At 33.7% G+C, this 5,890-nt stretch overlaps 1 pseudogene; it reads right to left on the bottom strand.

The window, feature by feature from the left end:
• Positions 1-875: 875 nt before the first annotated feature.
• Positions 876-1,478, bottom strand: LOC122026736 (annotated as a pseudogene).
• Positions 1,479-5,890: the final 4,412 nt, after the last annotated feature.

The following is a 5,890-nucleotide window of genomic DNA, read 5'->3' as shown; positions in this document are numbered from 1 at the left end:
ATGTGCTGTCTCAAATAGAAGTGAAGACAATAAATTACTGTCCCTAATATTTTTACTTGTTAGATGCAACAATTATGACAAAAATTAATAATCTTTAAAGAACATTTATTATACAAATTAATCTAGATTAAATTTATTAAATTGTCATTTCAAAACAAAATAAAAAACTCTCTTTTTATAAATTAAAAATGATATCCACAATATAAAATTTTATAATCATTAATTGAAATGCATCCAATATTCATCCAATAACAGAAATATCTACATATCTATCATTAATTTGATAATAAAAAATAATTATTCCCATGAAAGTTACACAAAAGAAAGTCTAAAGAACAACTCCTCGTGATCTAGAGATAACTTCTATAATCCTTCTTCACCAGAATCCTGAACATAAAAAAAACTCTTATTAGAGGTAAAGATGATTTATAATATATATTGTTCAAAAAAATCAATAAATAGAACATTTCAATAAGAAATCTCATCATCTAACACATAATCCTCTTTATTGCAACTATATATATACAACATAAACAACCGCAAGTTAAACAAACCTCTTCATCTCGTAATAAGAAATGATGGTCTATGTGTTTGTCAATATCTTTGTGCCTTTCAAGTTGTTGCGCCTGTAAAATAAATTTATCTACAGCTTAAAAATATGTACACTACTACATCACCAAAATTGTTAATAAAACTAAAAACAAATTCTTATGAAAATAACTACCAATGTACCTGTTGGTTATCCAATCCTTGTTCATGTGAAATAATATTATCTGCAACCTAAATAAAAAATAATATATGTATCACAAAACTATCAAAATTTATTATAAAAGTCAATTATTTAAATAAAGTAAAGATACCTTTTGATTTCTAAATCTAGTAGTTCGTTCAAGATAGTACCATATAGTTAACCCGGACCCACCTTTGGAATGTCATAATGCTCACTGAGATTTGCCAGATACTGATTGAAATCCTGGATGCAATCACGGTGAGACTTGTTTGATGTCTTCGCCAGCTTTTTCGCATTAATCCTCTCCCTCTATTCAATATATCGCCTTTCTGCTGGAGTCAAGTGATCATCGACTGATGGGGTTTGTCCTTCAGACCCAACCTTCTCAGCTTCAGTGAGAACATCAGTTGGATCAGTTGATAATCCAGAACTCCCACCTGTATGATACCATAAGCAATCTTAAAAAATTGTTACATCCCTTCTCAAATAAAGTGGATTTTAATAAGCATTAGAAAACAAGAACATCTCATGAAAGGCCAAGGTAGGACAGAATAATCTTGAAAGTACTTGGTATGATTATAAAATATTTTCTAGAGAAAAAAAATAGTAAGAATCTACCTTCTGTAAGTTCCTGGTTTTCAGTTTTGGAATCTATTTCATAGTTATGCTTCTTCTTCTTTTTCACGCCACCTCCCTTCACATCCAATGTTTTTCCTTTCAGTTTAAGCTTCCCATCAACATGAAACATAACTCAAATACAGTAGAGCGAAGGAAAAATGTAATATGTGAAAGATCCTACATAGCTAATAGGGGTGAGTATGTCACATATCCAGTAACCACTAATAGAGCCAGTCAAACAGTCTCATGACCTAGAGGTACCTCCTAGAGAACATGCAGTCATATAGCTGAAGCTAACAATAAATAACAATATCAGTCATAAGTTACAGTGTCAATCATTTGGAAGGGCCCTTCCCGGAGCTCATCCCGAGGCACCCAACCCGTATTGTCACCACGTATGCTCATACCCATCCAATTAGCCACATAAGAAAATATGCTCAATCCACATTATACCTATAACAATAATACATTCAATTCATTCTTGTATTCACAACAATTCATAAATCATGTATAACATAGGATAACTAACGAATAATAAGGACTCATGCATAATAAATAAGGACTACAGCTCTAGTTCTTCCATAATTCTACACCTCCTAAGTAGTTAGGTGAAGCAACTACATTAAACTTCAATAGTGCAATAACATTCAAATTTCACAGAATTGATGGATCACAACTACCCAAGTTCAGCTATCATGGAATAAAATTCAGTTAACTAGAAGATGTGCACACCATTGAAAGAAAAACCCCTCATCTTTGTTACTGCCAGGAAGAGGAAACCCAATGCCAACTCAATTGAAGAACACTTAAGGGTAACTAAGAAAACTGAAATCCATAGCTGCTTGGGTACAGAAAAACAACGATGCAGGGAAGTCCCATAACATTCCCATTTCGTCTAATCTTTACCGAACACAAACGGACAGCATCAAGAACCAAAACAGAAATCAAAAACCACAACAAAGGAACAGAAAAATCTCGAAAGGTAATTCCATATCAAAGCCCAATTTCATCCAGTGTTCTCGAAAACAAAAAGGAATGCAGCAAGATCATCAACAGACCCTATAAAAATCCCAACGACCTTTTCCGAAACTTCCAGATGTGCAAAAATAAATTTAACATCATTGCAACTAATCAAGGCTACCAAAAACTGGATTTCAAGCTCAAATTGACAAGAAGAAACCAATCAAAACTCATTTCAACCACAAACCATAGCAAAACCTCATGGAAACCCAATCCGAAATCAAGACCTGACAGAAATCTCAAACCGAATCTAGAACTTCACAAAAGCTCGATCACAACTCATTCTACCAATCGATATCTTAGTCAAGCATTTAAGCAAACAAGTGTGACACAGTAAACTCGTAACATCCACTTCACATAAGAAATCGAATCCAAACTCAATCACAACCCATCGGACACCAGAAGAACCATGAGCATAACACTCTGGGAAAAATAGAACTCATCACCACAGAATGCACTGGCAAAAAAATCCAGAAGCAATGCGAACCAAGCAAGAACACCAACGGAACCTCAAGCTGAATCAAGAACAACGTGGAAAGAAATCGATCCCTAACACAATCCATCAATCGGACTTTGTTGGCAAGTTTATCAACCTACCTAGCTACCTATCCTTTACCTCATCGATCCCATATCATCATAGAGGATGTACTTGCCTTCTCCTTCTTTTGCCACTGCCGAGAGCCTTAGCCATAGGACGACGCGATGGAGAGGAAGGCTTGTCCACAGAGGAGATCACCAGCGTGGCGTCAACAATCAGCCAAGATGTCGACCCGAATCGAGAGCTTGGGTTGCGGCGGTGAAGTTGAGAGGAAGAGGATTGGGGATTCCGTGAGAGGTGAGCGGCGGAATTCCCTTAGGCAATTAAAACCAAGGTTTAGCTCTAAACTTAGGTATTATATATATATTTAATTAACTCCTCACTTAATTAGGTATTACTAATGGTCTTTATCTTTTATCCAATTTTAACCTTTAAAATATAAAATAATTTCTTTAAAATCTAGAAAAATTCTAGTAAATATCTTAAATTCATATAAACTTATTTCCTAATAAATTATATACTGGATTATATTTATTTTCCTTAAAATAACAAAATTTTAGTTAGTATATCCTTATTTACATTTTTGGTATGTTACATTAGGTGTCTTATTTAGTTGAATTTGAGACAAAATCTTAAATACTGTCTTAAATTTAATGTCTCTATGTAAAATTTTGAGACATCTATTATTACTGTCTTAATTACTTAGTATTTGAGACGAATTTTGTCACTGTCTTAAAATTTTTGTCTCAAAAGCCTAGTTTTCTAGTAGTGAATTATGGTAACATAAGCTTGCATGAATATGATAGAGGCAAATTTTCTTATCGATCTCTTAGTTGTTCCTATACTTGGTTGTTCTTACCAGTAAGTATTTCACCTATTGCTTTCATGTTTCATTGTACTTCCCTTGTCATATCTTCTCATTGCCATTATATTTTCATTATCATTATCATTGTACTTCCCTTGTCATATCTTCTCATTGTCGTTATATTTTCACTAGCATATCTTTATCGATCCATTCATTCCCTAGTCCTTTGATGAGAGCATTGGGTGATTGCATAATGAGATACATTTTCATTGTCACATCTTTATTGGTTTATTTTTAGCCCCCTATTGTTGTGAGTTTTAAATGATTATTTATATTGTCCGAGATGGACAAGTTTAAGTGTGGGGGGGAGGCAAATTTGTATGGACGAATGCTTGTGAAAAAAAAAACTCTCTCTATGTACGAAAAAAAAAACAAAGAAGAAAAAAAACATCAAAAAAAAAAGTTGGAAAAAAATAAAAGAGAGGAAAAAAAAAGTTCTCAAGCATTTGTTATTTTGTTAGTGATGAACAAGAAGTAATATCTCTATGGAAAGATTGATGTATATCCATTTAACATTGTTATTGAGAGATTCTCATGAGTTGAGTTGTTAATACATACATATATTTTGGAGATGTTATAGTGGTTGATGTATATCACATTGAGAATGTGTAAAGAGAGTTGAGTGTTGGATGTTTGGGTGAGTTTTTGAGCATATTATTTGATTGTATTCTTCATGTAGATTATCTCAATGCTCTCATATTCTCTTTGAATTCCTTTATTGTCTATCCTTCTTGTTCTATTGTTTACATGTATGGTTTCATTAATCATGACAAGTCCTCTTGATTTATGTGTACTTATGTTTACATTAGTGGAGAAGTAGAAACTAAGCAAGCATATGGTAGTGCAATGTCATGAGTTGCTTTAGAGAGAGCTCCACTTTCATGTCTATTATTTATGTCAGTATTAGTGCATATACCCACCTTGTGAGACTTTATCATGCTTAGTCTATTCAAGTTGATTGAAATTACCATGCTTGTTGACTTATGTGAGAATTGGAACTATGAATACCTTGATTCTTAAAACTTGATGATCCTAAGTAACTTTCTTTTACTAATTTCAGAGTATTGTTAGGGAATTGATAGGGAGATAAGTTTTTAGTTGCTTCTTAATTTTATTTCATTTGCTCGAGACGAGCAAGAATAAGTGTAGGGGAGTTGATAACTAGCATTTTTGTGCATTATTTTGGCTCTTATTCTTGGAATTTTTACCTTCTTGCATGCTTAATTTTGAATTTATATTATGTTTTGTGAGTAGGATCTATTTTGAACTTAATTATAAATTTTCTACAAATTGTGCTATTTAATCTCGTGTTTTATTATGGATTTGTAGGAAATCAAAATAGCCATCAATTAGGGTCGAATCAAATCAAATTGGACTTGATTTGGAGGTCAAATGAGGGAGATCAAGCAGAATTAATATGAGTCGTTGATCCAGATCAAGGGAGATCTTCCTCCTTCATTCAGATCTAAGCCATCCAGCCCTCCATCCAGATTTGAAGCTACATGGACCATTGGATCCAAGCAAGAAGGCAACTAGATCCGCACCACTCATCTCTTCATCAGCTAGATCAAATGGCCAGATCTGCATCCATCTTCCTTACAAAGATGAACGTCCCAGATTGAAAGAGAGAAAAATCCTCTCTTAAGCTACTTTGTAAGTTAGAGGTTCACTGGTACTCAAATAGATGAATTACAAAACTTAATTGAATACTTGTTAAGAAAATTGGCTAAATCCAATTTCCGGGTCAAGTCACTCTAAAATGAGGTAACAGTCCTTAAGGAAGTGACTAACTCGAGTTCTTTGACTGAGCAAATTCAAGAAGGAACCTCAACTCAAGTTCAACAACTTAAGGAAAAGAATTCCAATTTGAAAAGTCAAGTCAAGGAACTTAGGAACATGTTGGAACGGTTCACCTTGTGTTTCAAGAACTTTGATCTGATTCTTGGAAAACAAAGAGTCATATACAACCGAACCGGACTTGGATACTAGTCTAGAAATCGATTCAAATCGTACTTGTCTTTAGTGAATCGATCAAATAGAAGAATAGTCCAAGCATGGGTCCCCAAGTCGAACTTGATTAATCAAGTTGGACTTGGTCAATATTGGATTCCTAAGGATC

Source organism: Zingiber officinale, chromosome 10A (genome assembly GCF_018446385.1).
Source record: "Zingiber officinale cultivar Zhangliang chromosome 10A, Zo_v1.1, whole genome shotgun sequence".
In the NCBI taxonomy this organism is placed as follows: Eukaryota; Viridiplantae; Streptophyta; class Magnoliopsida; order Zingiberales; family Zingiberaceae; genus Zingiber; species Zingiber officinale.
The sequence above is the reverse complement of the archived record's forward strand: the minus strand, read 5'-3'. Positions and strand labels throughout refer to the sequence as shown.